Raw genomic sequence first — 14,970 nt, forward strand, 5'->3', positions numbered from 1 at the left:
GATGCGGGGCTCAATCCCAGGACCCTGGGATCATGACCTGAGCCGAAAGCAGAGGCTTTAACCCACTGAGCCACCCAGGTGCCCCTAAAATGATACTTCTGACAACAGCTAGTCCCAACCGGGCTATTAGCCCAATCCCAGCTCCTCACAAGGAGCGTCAACCACCTATAAGCTTCTCTTTACCTCCCTGACATAAACAGAGCCAATTATCACAGAATATCAGTAACTCTTTTTTAAAAGATTTTATTTATTTAGTGACAAGAGACAGAGAGAGAGCGAGAAAGGCAGAGGGAGAAACAGACTCCACGCTGAGCAGGAAGCCTGACGCGAGACTCAATCCCAAAACCCCAGGATCATGACCTGAGCTGAAGGAAGACTCAAACATCTGAGCCACCCAGGCACCCAGAAATATAAGTAGCTCTTATCTTGAATGAGGTAAGAATAAGAAACTTCTCTGCTGCTTTATACTTACACTTAAAGTAGAACCTGGAAAGAAGCAAACATAATAGCATTTTGATGGTATCAGTGACAGTTTCTAGTACTTAGGACATCATACATATTTAATAAATGTTAGAAATATGTGTTTTGGGGGTATAAGGAATTTTCTGTATGAATTCACAGGAAGAAGATTGCTTCCAGCTTGACCCCCCAAGCTAGAACATCCAAATATATAATTTATTCTTCATTTATAATATTTTAAGTAGACTTTTTCTTGATCTTAGTAACAAGAGGGAAGGAAGAGACATCTGAACTGACAGAAAGGATCTGGACACGAGAAAGGGACCAGGGGAAGATGGTCCAGGTAGAGGGCATAATATTCAAAGACAGCAAACCACAGACTGTAGAAATAGAAATAACTTGACTTTTGTTGGAGCATAGATTTTAAGTGAACTAGAAATGTTGGAGGGAGTGAAGAGCTTTGAGAACCTTTGTAACATTTTCTGGTCTTTTACTCTTCATTTTCAGTGCTGTTGCTCAGTCAACTCTTTTCAAGACATGGCACATTTAGATAATAATAATATTTGTATAGCACCTGGAGTAAATGGATAAGGCAACTGGCTACATGCCTTAAGGGCCAAGCAGATCAATGTATTGGGTAGTGATAAAGTAATGAAAGGTCCCTGGCAGCTGGAAGCTGACAGGCTAAACCACAGTGTTCCGAAGTGAATATAAACAACTTTGGCAGAATATAAACAGTACTCAGGTAAGGCCATTCTGTGACTGTAGTAAAGATCGAAATAAGACTACTGTGTAATTATCTCTGAAACTTGAGACCAGGACACTCAAGAACCACAAAAATAACGAAACATCCCCCTCTTCTGGCTAACACAAATGACTACTATTTCCATAATCTTCCCATATCTAAGATAAGATACACCAAAATATCTAATACTTCCCTTTTTTAAAGTATGTAATCTAGAATTGACCTCTGCTCTCCCTAAACCCTGCTAAGAATCACCAGCACAACCTAAAATCCTATAAATAATTTTCTTCCCAACCCCTTGAGATAACCCACAGCTCTACCAGAGCTGTGGTCTTTTGCTGTAACAAGTCCAAAAATACTTAACTTTCCTCAACTACAGGTATGCTCCCAGTGGTCTTTAGATGAAAGGGTTCAACAATATATTTTGCAAGGTTTGCCATGGATTACTGGTTAGAAGTTTTGCTCCAGTTCAAAATTTCATCTCTCAGTTACCTGGTATCCTTGTCAAGTCCTACCATATTACAATTTATTATACATGCTGTTGTTTAGTTAGTCCTCCTGAAGTTCAACTCTGGTCAGATCATTTGTCCACCTAGAAATGTTAGTTACTTCCTGTGCCAGCAAATTAATTCCATATTTAAAGTCCTCCACAATGTAATTCTAGCCTCCCTTTCTGGTACCCTAAATACTAATCCTAATTCATCAAAACATATTTGGTTGCCATTATTCAAATCGTCTCAAGACATTCTATGATTATAACTTTGATATTACCTTTTGTTTTAGAGGCTGCTTACTTCTTTGTCTATCAGAAGCGTATCGACTTTCAAGACCAACTTAAATGGTACCTCTACCATGGAGATCTACTCTTATCACCCCATCTGAAGTGATTTTTCTCTTTTTTGAGCCCCTATGGCATTTTCTTTGTCCCTCTTTACTCACTGCATGCTGCCTTATATGAGAAACACATGGTGAGGTACAGGGCACTTTAAACTAAAATAAGAAAACATAAGTTTTAATATGGGCTCTTAACTGTAAAAAAACAGATTAAAAACAATATCTGTTTTGTTCACCTCATAGAGATGAAAAGATAAAATGAAATTAAGTATGTGAAGGCATTTCTAAATTAAGTGATAAACTAATATATTAGAGCATATATTATCTCTACTATTACTTAAGGATTATGCAAGTAACTATAAAATTAAAATTGTTTAGAATCCTATGAAGGAGAGGAACACAATGCTATATGATAATTGGAGACACCATCCTAGGTAGGAATGTCTTGGAAGGCTTCCCTAACTTCCCTAACTCAACTGAGTTGAGGACAAAAGAAAGAATGGGAATTAAAAAGGCAAGGAGGGAGGAGAAAGAGAGCATGGCATATGCAAAAGCTCTATAAGGGAAAGCATGGCATATAGGAGAAATTGAAAGATGGTCAGTGTGATTAATACTCAGCAAGTAAGAGAGAGCACACAAGATGAGATTAGTAGAGAGTGGTCAGGCTATATTTGTAGAATGGCCCCACCATGGAACCCTGGTAATTCCATGTCTCTATATAGGCCATATCCAAGACTTAACTATTTATAGAATGCCCTCTGAACCTCTTTGGGACATGTCAAGATAGTCAATCTTGTGAGGTGGTGCTAAAAGACATTTCTCATCTGCTTCCTTAGCTTGCATGAGACTGCCAAGAAGCAGTTTCTCATCTGCCTCTGGTTCCGGTAAGGCACTGGTCCTTCCACCTTGCCTCTTCCAAGGTACAGATACAGGCTATAAAACCACTTAATTGCAGCCTATAGTTGATGCCTCAAAAACAAAGCAGTCCACCATTGTGTTATCTGATCAGTGTTAACCTGTGGGATTAGGAATGCAAGCAACTGATAACATGCTGATCTTATTTTGCTGTCCACATAAGTAATAAATTGTCTAGGTCCATTTAGGTCTCTAGTGTCCTTAACCAGCCAATTCTATGGAGGTGAGACAAGACTACCTAGCAACTGCCATCCCACTGCTGCTTAGGAATTGACTGACCACGTGACCTAGTAGGGATGTTAATGAATGGATCTTTTATTCTAAGGCCTAGGAGGAGACACTACAGTGATTTAATCAAGGAAGGAACATAATTAAATTCACAGTTTGAAAAAAAGGCTACCACAGGAGTCTAGGCAAAAAAATGATGGTAATTCAGTCTAGAGTGATGATACTACTAGAGTCAGAGAATGGGCTGATTTGAGAGCTAGACAGAAAGAAAAAATATCTTTAATACTGAATCAAGTGAGCACTTTTCTTTCTTGAGCTGCTGTCTTGTTTTCCTTGAAGTTTTGCTGCCTTTCTTTTAGTCTTAAATTTCTTTTAAGTGTATTCAATATTTCAGAGACAAAAATAAATACATGGAGACGCCACCTATTTATTCCCCCTTCATCACTACTTCCTTTCCTAAGCTCTCCATCCTCCTCCTAACATATTGTAGGCCTGTCCTATAACTGTCCTCCAGAATTTCCTTTCATTAAGCTTCTTGAGTGAATCCACTATTCTTGGATTCTTTGACTTCTTTTTTGGTTAACTGCTTTGTTATATTGTGCTCATACTCAAGCAACTGCCTCAGAAAAGCTGTGTGTGAGTTCAACTTTCTAAATCCTTGGATGTATTAAGATTACTTTACTTTCACACTTAATAGTTTGGCTGGGTATAGAACACAGGGTTGAAAATCATTTTCCCCTGGACTTTTAAGTCTATTGTCTTCTACACCCAGTGCTGCTGATAAAGATGAACAAAATTTCAATTCTTGTTCCTTGAAAGTGTTTATGATTTTCTCTTTATGCACGATATTCTGAAATGTTGTGATTATTCCTTCTTTGTAGATATTCTTTCATTCATCCTAACTAGCACTGACTAAGCCTTTTTGATATGCAGATCTATATCTCCAAGTGTAGAAAATTTTCTTAAATTATTTCTTCTGATTTGTTTGTTGTCTCTTTCTGGAACATTTATTAGTCAGCTACCAAACTCCTAGATTTCCCTTTATCTCTTTTATTTTCTGTCTCCCTGTCTAATTCCAGAGAATCAAGACTATCTAGATAAGAAATAGCAAATCTGAGATTCTAGCTAAGGTAGTCTAATTCCAGAGCTTGATCTCTCAACCACCTTGTCTCCCTCAAATAATGCATTTAATTTATTTAGGGAAGAAATCAAAGGATTTGGGGGGTGGGAAGTCAGGAGGAAAAGCCTTGTAGGTTGTTGTTTTGCAGTAAGGGATAAGGAATTGCTTTGTTCCTTAATCCAACTACTAATAGATGCATTTCTAAACATCACCACAAGATGGTGTCCAATGATCATACACATTTATTCCCAGTGGTTGAAAACTATCTACCATCCCGCAGTTGAATTTTAAAGATTCTGGAGACACTCGCAAATTTCAAGGCAGAGTTGGCAAGTCTTGTTGGGAATGAAGACTGTATACAAGTTTGTTTATAGAATATTAGCAAACGGATATTAATTTCTAAGTGACAAAAACATTAAAGGTGTTAGAAATGGTACTTATATAAGTGCTCTTCCATCCCTACACCACTACCCATATCCTGATAATTGTCTGATTTTGTCTTATTAACAAACATAAGATTACAGAGTTTGATAATTGGAAAAAATTAGGTTCTTAAAGAAAACTGACCTAAGCTGTACTCTTAGGTATAATTTAAGGTTAATAAATCCCATATTCCCATTACTATAATAATCTGAATGGCATATATTTTCATAGTTCTGTCACATATAGATTTGTATGTTTTTAAAGCCCCAATTCTAATTATTTAAAGTAAAATAAATTTATTAATGTCAACTAGAATTGTATTTAAGGAAAATATTTAAAATTACTTTAATAGGGTCAGTAATGGCTGGTGGGGCAAGGGTTAGTTGTTTCAAAAAAAAAATCAAAGAAGATGCCTGGGTGGCTCAGATGGTTAAGCACCTGCCTTTGGCTCAGGTCGGGATCCCAGGGTTCTGGGCTCCCTGCTGGGCGGAAAGCCTGCTTTCCCTCTCCCACTCCCCCTGCTTATGTTCCTGCTCTCGCTGTCTCTGTCAAATAAATAAATAAAATCTTTTTTTTTAAAAATCAAAGAAAAATTGATAGTAGTAGGCATATTACACCTGACACACTTAGCCTTGCATCCTAATTATAAATTTAAGTAATTGGTCTCTGTATAGGCTACTGGAGTTAATATTTTATTTTTTTAAAGATTTATTTATTTTAGAGAGGAGGGAGAGAGAGACGAGAGGGAAAGTGAGAATTTCCAGCAGACTCCATGCTGAAGGGGGAGCCCGACTCTGGGGCTTGATACCACAACCCCAAGATCATGACAGGTTAACTGACTGAGCCACCCAGGCACTCCTGGGGTTAATATTTCTAAAAGAATATTACTTTGACTTTTGCAGTTCTGATTTATGTACTTTATGACTTTAAATGAGAGAGCATCCTCTCTAAATTTTTTGTCAAATACACTATTATTTTGTCATTTATTTATCAAGAAAACGGTAACACTAATGAATTGGAGTCCACAGTGCTCAGGCATTTCTTTTATCATTTTGTTTTTTCAAATATTTTAAATTTTCAACTCAGAATGACATAGCAACTGTAAATGAATTTACTAATGTCAAATCAATTTTTTCAAATTAAAGTTCATACCTCTTACTGAGAATCTATTTAAAGGATCAAAAGTTTAAATGCCCAAATCTTATATATTAAGAATAGGCCTGAAAAAATTTTAAATACTTTACAGTCAAAAAAGTATATTTTTCACATTGTCATATCTTAAAAATAGCAAAAATATTTTTCCTTAAATTTTACAAAATGTTATCTATTTGACTATATAGATGAGAAACTACTGCTAAAAGAATGTTTTCAAACACAGGAAGCATGAAAATAATTTTTAGTTATATTATGTAAATTAAAGTGCATACTTCTGTTTTTATATATGGCCCCATAATTTGATATTATGATACTCAAGTATGTGCTGAACTTTCAAGCACATTTAGAAACAATTATTTAGCAACTATAGTCTCTGAACTGGATATTAGTTTGTATCATTTAATAACATGGTCTGACAGGAAGTCAGAAAAATTGAAATTTGGATTGTTTTGAAAAAGCCAAATTTTGTTCTAACAACCTTAGTAGGGTATAAATCTATGACCCCTTCATTGTGTCACATATTGAGAAAGGTGCAGATAGGATATGTATGTTATATTTAAAGGTGTAAGTATGTATCTTTATTTGGGGGATATATGAATTTGCATATAAGAACTGAATTATATAACTGGAATATTCACAAGATTTAGGATGGCTGAAAAATATAGATTTGAAGGAGTACATGCAACCCAATGTTTATAGCAGCATTATCAAGAGTAACCAGAATCTAGAAAGTGTCCCAATGTCCATTGACTGATGAATGGACAAGGAAGATGTGGTATATATATGTATATACACACACACACACAAACACACACAATGAACTATCACTCAGCCATCAAAAATAGTGAAACCTTGTCATTTGCAAAGATGTGCATGGAGCTAGAGTGCATTATGCTAAGAGAAATAAGTTAGTCAGAGAAAGACAAATACCATATAATTTCACTCCTATATGGAATTTGAGAATGAAAGAGATGAACATGTGGGAAGGGTGGGAAAAAAGAGAGAGGGAAACAAACCAAGCGAGACTCTTAATGATAGAGAACTGAGAGTTGATGGAGGGAAGTAGGAGGAGATGGGCTACATGGGTGATGGGTATTAAGGAGAGCACTTGTTATCATGAGCACTGTGTATTGTATGCAAGTCATGAATCATTGAAGTCTACTCCTGAAACCAATACTGCACTGTATGTTAACTAACTAGAATTTAAATAAAAATTTGAAAAAAAAAAAAGATTTGGGATGGTATATTTGAAGGGTGTGTGTGTGTGAGTGTAATAAAATATTATTTGTTTGATAGGAAGCATCTTTTACCCGTTTTCAAGGATTGTGCAAAACACATAGGGAACTTTTGCCCTTATAGAAGATTCATGCTAGCAGGAAGTATAGTAAACATTCCAACTTCTCATTACAATTTTAAGTAACAAACAAATCAAGCTACTTTAAACAAAAAGAGCTGGTGAGTGGGGGAAATGTGTTACATGAACACAGATATGTCACAGAATCCAAAGCAGCAATTCAGCGAGGCATCAGAAGGGACTAAAACCAAGAAACAGGAAGTCATCAGAATCCCAGCTCTGGCATTCTCACCTTTGCACCTCTCTGCACCTCTGCTTTAGTTTTCTGTTTCAAAACCCAGCTTTCTGTGATCCTTTCTGCATGTGGTAAAGGATGGGCAGCTGATGGCTCTGAGTTTATATTGTCTTTATGCAGCTCTAATTCTAAATTGTCTTTTTTAAACTGATTTCTGATGCTACTATAAAGGGCATTTTAAAAAATGATGATTTCTATTCCTTTTTTGTTTGCTGGCATATAGTAATACTATTGTTTTTCAAAATTTTTAGTTGAAATATAATTCATACCATAAAATCTACTCTTTTAAAGTGTACAGTTTGGTAGGTTTTTAGTATATTCCCAAGGTTGTGTAACTATCACTGTATCTAATTCCAGAACATTGTCACCTTAAAAAAAAAAAAATCACATAGCTATTAGTAGTTACTCTTTAGTTCTTCCTACACCCAGCCTCTGCAACAACTAATCAACTTTCTATCTCTATAAATTTGCCTATTCTACACTTCCCATATAAATGGATCCTAACAATATCTGACCGTTTGTGAATGGCTTCTTTCATTAGCATAATCTTTTCAGGGATTATCCATGTATCAGTAGTTTATTCTTTATGGCTGAATATTCCATTATATGGTTATACTACATTTAACTTATTCATTCCATGAGTTGGTAAACATTTCAGTTGTTTCTATTTTTTTACTATTATGAATAATGATGCTATAAACATTCACATGCTAGTTTTTATATGTTTTCAATTCTTTTGGATATAAACACAGAAAAGGAACTGCTGGGTTGCATGATAATTCTATGCTTAACTTCTTGAGGAACTGGCAAACTGTTTTCCAAAGCAGCTGCACAATTTCACATTCCCATAGCAGTGCTATGAGGGTTTCAATGTCTATACATCCTCACCAACACTTACTATTGTCCATCTTTTTGACTAAAGTGGGTGGGAAGTAAGTGTCACATTGTGGTTTTGATTTGCATTTCCATCTTGACTAATGATGTTGAGCAACTTTTCATGTTTGTATTGCTCATTTGTAGGTCTTCCTTGCAAAAATGTCTATTCATATCATTTGACCAGTTTGAATTTGGTTCCTTGCATTTTTATTGTTTGTGTATACCAGATACTACTCCTTTACCAGATATGTGATTTGCAAATATCTTCTATCACTCTTTGGGCTGTTCTTTCCACTTTCTTGATAGTGTTATTTGAAGCACAAAGGTTTTTCATCTTTTTTTTTTTTTTTTTTTAAAAGAACTTTACTTCTTTGTCAGAGAGAGAGAGAGAGAGCGAGCACACGCCTGCCCAAGCAGGGGGAGCGGCAGGCAGAGAGAAAAGCATCAGCCAGATGGGAGACTCAATTCCAGGATCCCAGGATCATGACCAGAGCTGAAGGCAGATGCTTAACCAACTGAGCCATCCAGGTGCCCCCAATAGTTTTTAATTCTGATGAAGTCCAATTCATCTTTTTTTAGTTGCTTGAGCTTTAGGTGTCATACCTAAGAAACTATTGCTAATCCAAGGTCATGAAGATATAAACCCATGTTTTCTTCTAAGATTATTACAGTTTAACTCTTACTTTTAGGTCTTAACACATTTTGAGTTAATTTTTACTTACGGTATGAGGTATTTATAGTATGAAGTAATATCATATATTGTATGAAGTAATTATGATATAATTAACTCAACTGACTATTCTCAGTTGTCCAGCTCTATTTGTTGAAAGGCTATTATTTCCCCCACTGAATTGTTTCGACAGCTTTGTTGGAAATCAACTGACCACAGATGTATGGGTTTATTTCTGTACTCTTAAATATATTCTGTTGATCTATATGGCTATTATTATGCCAGTACCACATTGTCTTGACTACTGTGGCTTTGTAATAAAGTTTTGAAATCAGGAATTGTGAGTCCTCTATTTTTGTTCCTCTCCCCATCCCAAGACTGATTGGCTAATCTGGATACCTTACATTCCCATATGAATTCTATTTATTTATTTAAATTCAGTTAGCCACCACTTAGCACATCACTAGTTTCAGATGTAGTGTTGAACCAGTTGTTTATAACAACTGGTGCTCATCACACTATGTGCTCTCCTTAATGCCTATCACCTAATTACTATATCTCCCCAACCACCTCCCCTCCAGCAATACTCAGTTTCCTATAGTTAAGAGTTTCTCAGTGTTTTTCTCCCTCTCTGATGACTTCCCATTCAGTTTTCTCTCCCCTCCCCTATGATCCTCTGTGCTCTTTCTTATATTCCACATATGAGTGAAACCATATAATTGTCTTTCTTTGACCCATTTTGCTCAGTGTAATACCCTCCAGTTCCATCTATGTTGATGTATATGGTAACTATTCATCCTTTCTGATGGCTGAATAATATTCCATTGTATATGTGTGTGTGAGAGCATGCATGTAAAAAATATATATATATAATATGCATATAGGCATGTAAAAATGTATATTTTTTACATGCATGCACACACACATATACAATGGAATATGTAATATACAATGGAATATATACATATTCCATTTTGTGTGTTTGTGTGTGTGTGTGTGTGTGTGTGTGTATTTCTTCTTTATCCATTCATCTGTCAATGGACACCTTTGTTCTTTCCACAGTTCAGCCATTGTGGACATTGTTGCTGTGAACACTGGGGTGCATGTCTTTGGGGTAAATACACAGTAGTGCAATGGTTGGATCTTAGGGTAGCTCTATTTCTAACTTCTTGAGGAACCTCCATACTGTTTTCCTGAGTGGTTGTACCAGTTTGCATTCTCACCAACAGTGTAAGAGGGTTTCCCTTTCTACACATCCTCGCCAAAATGTGTTGTTTCCTGTCTTACTAATTTTTGGTGCAATTGTAAATGGGATTGATTCCTTAATTTTACTTCCTTCTGTCTCATTGTTAGTGTATAGAAATGCAACTGATTTCTGTGCATTGATTTTATATCCTGCCACGTTGCTGAACTCCTGTATGAGTTCTAGCAATTTTGGGGTGGAGTGTTTTGGGTTTTCCACATAAAGTATCATGTCACCTGCAAAGAGAATTTGACTTCTTTGCCAACTTGAATGCCTTTTACTTCTTTTTGTTATCTGAGTGCTGAGGCTGGTACTGTATGTTGAACAACAGTGGTGAGAGTGGGTAGCCCTGCCGTGTTCCTGACCTTGGTGAAAAGCTCTCCGTTTTTCCCCATTGAAAATGTTAATTGTTGTGGGCTTTTTGTATATGGCTTTCATGATATTGAAGTATGTTCCCTCTATTCCTACACTGTGGAGAATCTCAATCAAGAAAGGATATTGTATTTTGTCAAATGTTTTTTCTGCATCAACTGAAAGGATCATATAGTTCTTGTCCTTTATTATTATTATTATTATTATTATTAATGTGATGTATCATGCTGATTGATTTGTGAATATGGAATCATCCTTGTAGCCCAGAAATCAATCCCACTTGGTTGTGGTAAATAACCCTTTTAATATACTATTGGATCCTACTTGCTAGTATATTGGTGAAAATTTTTGCACCCATGTTCTTCAGGGATATTGGCCTGTAATTCTCCTTTTGTTGGGCTTTTTGTCTGGTTTTGGGATCAAGGTAATGCTGGACTAAAATTAAAAAAAAAAAAAAAAAAGCTAATGCTGGTCTCATATGAGTTTGGAAGTTTTTATCTCTTTCTATTTTTTGGAAACAGCTTCTTCTTTTAATGTTTGGTAGAATTCCCCTGGGAAGCCATCTAGCCCCGGACTCGTTTGTTGTGAAATTTTTGATGACTGCTTCAATTTCCTTACTGGTTATGGGTCTGTTCAGGTTTTCTACCTCTTCCTGTTTCAGTTTTGGTAGTTTGTAAGTTTCCAGGAATGCATCAGCCTAATTTGTTGGCATATTGTAGCTCATAATATGTTCTTCAAATTGTTTGTATTTCTTGGTGTTGGTCATGATCTCTCCTCTTTCATTCATGCTTTTATTAATTTGGGTCCTTTCCCTTTTCTTTTTGATAAGTCTGGCTAAGGGTTTACCAATCTTATCAATTCTTTCAAAGAGCCTGCTTCTAGTTTCATGTTCTACTATTCTTTTGGTTTCAATTTCATTGATTTCTACACTAATGTATTATTTTTCTTCTTCTGCTTGGTTTAGGCTTTGTTTGCTGTTCTTTCTCCAGCTCCTTTAGGGGTAAGGTTAGCTTGTGTATTTGAGGCTTTTTAAATTTTTTTTTTCTAAGATCTTCTCTCTTAGGACTGACTTTGCTATATCCCAAAGGCACTGAAATATTATTTTTTCATTTTCTTTTGTTTCCATGAATTTTAAAAATTCTTCTTGATTTCCTGGTTGACCAACTTATTCTTTAGTAGGATGCTCTTTAACCTCCAAGTGTTTGAATTACTGACAAATTTCCACTTCTGATTGAGTTCAAGTTTCAAAGCATTGTGCTCTGAAAATAAGCAGGGAATGATCCCAACTTTTGGTACCACTGAGACCTGATTTATGACCCAGTATGCGATCTATTCTGGAGAATATTCCATGTGCACTTGAGAAGAAATGTGTAATCTGTTGTTTTAAGATGGAATATATCTGTGAAGTCCATTTGGTCCAGTGTGTCACTCAAAGCCCTTGTTTCCTTGTTGACCTTCTGCTTAGATGATCTGTCCACTGCTGTGAGTTCAGTGCTGAAGTCACCTACTATTACTGTATTATTATTGATGTGCATCTTTAGTTTGATTATTAATTGATTTATATAATTGGCTGCTCCCAACTTAGGACCATAACTGTTTATAATCATTAGATCTTTTTTTTGGATGGACCCTTTGAGTATGATATAGTGTCCCTCTTCTACATCTCTTACTACATGTAAGATGTAGTAAGTCTCATCTCTTACTACAGTTTTTGGTTTAATATCTAATTTGTCTAATACGAAGACTGCTACCCCAGCTTTCTTTTGATGTCTATTAGCATGATAAATATTTCTCCACTCCCTCACTTCCAGTCTGGAGGTGTTTTTAGGTCTAAAAGGAGTCTCCTGTAGATAGCATATGGAAGGTTCTTGCTTTTTTATCCAATCTGATACCCTGTGTCTTTTGATTAGAGCATTTAATCCATTTACATTCAAAGAAACTACTGAAAAATATTAATTTAGTGCCATTGCATTGCTGTAAAGTCCCTGTTTCTGTAGATTGTCTCTGTTTCTTTCTGGTTAACGTCACTTGGGGCTCTCTCTTCACTTCAAGGATCCCCTTTAATATTTTTTGCAGGACTGGTTTAGTGATCACAAATTCTTTTAGTTTCTGTTTGTCCTGGAAGTTCTTTATCTCTCCTTCCATTCTAAATTACACCCTTGTTGGATAAAGTATTCTTAGCTGCATGTTTTTCTCATTTAGTATGCTGAATACATCATGCCAACACTTTCTGGCCTGCCAGCCTGATGTTCCTATCCCTGTAGGTTAAGAACCTCTTGTCTTGAACTGCTTTCAGGACTTAATCTCTGGAATTTGCAAGCTTCACTATTATATATGTCAGATGTTCATCTATTTTTAATGATTTTGAGGGGAGTCCTCTCTACCTCATAGACTTGAATGCCTGTTTCCTTCCCCAGCTTAGAGACGTTCTCATCTATGATTTGCTCAAATATACCTTCTGTCCCTCTCTCACTCTTTCTTCTTCCTCTGGGACCCCAATAATCCTAATGTTTTGCTTTATGATTTCACTGATTTCTCAGACTCCCCTCACAGTCCATTAGTTGTTTTCCTCTGTTTTCTTCAGCTTCTTTCCCTTCCATCAACTTGTCTTCTATGTCACTCTTTCTTCTGCTTCATTGACCCTAGTTGTTAGAGAATCCAATTTAGCCTGCATCTCAGTTAAAGCATTTTTAATTTTGGCCTGATTAGATTTTATATCTGCACTAAGAGATTCTCTAATGTCTCTTCTACTTTTTTCAAGCCCAACTAGTAAGTTTATAATTTTTATCCTGAATTCCAGCTCTGACATTTTAGTTATATCCATATTGATTAGATCTGTGGCAGAGAGTATTACCACTGGTGCTTTGGCTGTGAATTCCTCCTCCTAGTCATTTGCCCAGAGGAGAATGGATGAATGAGAAAACAAAATTAAAAATATCAACCACGACCCAAGCAAAATATACACTAGGCAGTAATCCAAAGAGGTCAGAAACCAAAAAAGAAAAGGAATAAATAAATAAATAAATAAGGGTGGTGGGAATATAATCTCCCACGTAGACAAACAGGGTGATCCGCTTGGTCCTGGGTGTATTTTGGTCTGTTTGTTAGAAGACACTAAATCCCAAAATTGTAAAGAAAGCAAAACTGATTATATATATACACAAAAATAAAATTGAATACAGTGAAAGGAAGCCAAAAGTGAAGACTACACCTATAATATGTAAATGTAAAAATGAAAGTTAAAAAAGACTTAAAAACAAAGAGTTGATAAAATAAGAAACTAGTTGAAAACGAAAATTATAAACTGAAAGATAAATGAACCATGAGAAAAAAACCCCTCAAATTCTATATACTAATTTCCCCTATCACTGGACTTTTGCAGTCATGTGTGCTCTGTAAACTTGGTGTTGGCCTGATGTTCCAGCTGGTCTTCTGGAGGAAGGGCCTGCTGCACTAATTCTTAGGTTATCTTTGCCTGGGTGGAGTTGCACCACCCTTGCCAGGGGTCCAGGCTCAGTAAAAGCTGCTTCTGGTTGATCTTTGTAACTTTGTTTCCTGAAGGCTTTCTATACCTCTTTAGAGGATGAAAATAAGAGTGGCTGGGCCCTGATCTCTAGCCCCAGAGCTGAAAGATCACAGCTCCCTCTCTTCAGTAAACCCTCAGGAATAAGCAGTCTTCACTTTTGTGTGTGCCAAATTCTAGACTCCTGCAGCCTGCACCTGTACTGATCCTCCCAGGGAAGGCAGAGGGTCATCACATTTCTGTCCTTTTGTGCTGTGGTTCATGGTTTATGACAACAGAACTGAGAGCCCCCTCCTGGTCTCACTGGCTGTAATCAATTTCCCCACTCCAGTCCTTGGGAACTCTGCTGGCTCAGGTACCCCCATTCTTTTGGTGAGCCAGGGAATCTTTGAATGCTGAGGCACTCTTCCATACATGGAATAAGCCATACTTAATTGTACTGTAGTATGACTTTTAAATATATGGCTGGATTCTACTTGCTAATATTTTGTTATGAACTTCTGGATCTATTTCCATGACATACACTGGTGAATAATTTCCCTATTAATGTCCTTGTCAGGTTTTGAAATCAAGATCTCCGTGTTGGCTCTGTTCAAAAAAATTACAGCATTAGAAACTATTTTTTCTTTTTCTATTCTCTGAAAAAGTTTGGGTAAGTTTGATACTATTTTTTCCTAAATGTTTGGGGAAATTCACCAGTGAAATCACCTAATGCTCTGGATTTCTTTGTGGAAAGATTTTTAATTGCTTCAATTTCATTACTAGTATCAGACCACTAAAATTTTCTATTTTTTCTGTCAGTAAGTTTTGCTTCTCAG

The 14,970-nt window shown here is 36.3% G+C and overlaps 1 protein-coding gene across 1 annotated transcript in view; it reads right to left on the minus strand.

Moving 5' to 3' along the window:
* Nucleotides 1–14,970, minus strand: part of HFM1 (helicase for meiosis 1) — a 113,608-nt gene that overhangs the window by 20,392 nt on the left and 78,246 nt on the right. The window lies entirely within an intron of this gene.

This window comes from Mustela nigripes, chromosome 14, assembly GCF_022355385.1.
Source record: "Mustela nigripes isolate SB6536 chromosome 14, MUSNIG.SB6536, whole genome shotgun sequence".
NCBI classification, from domain to species: domain Eukaryota; kingdom Metazoa; phylum Chordata; class Mammalia; order Carnivora; family Mustelidae; genus Mustela; species Mustela nigripes.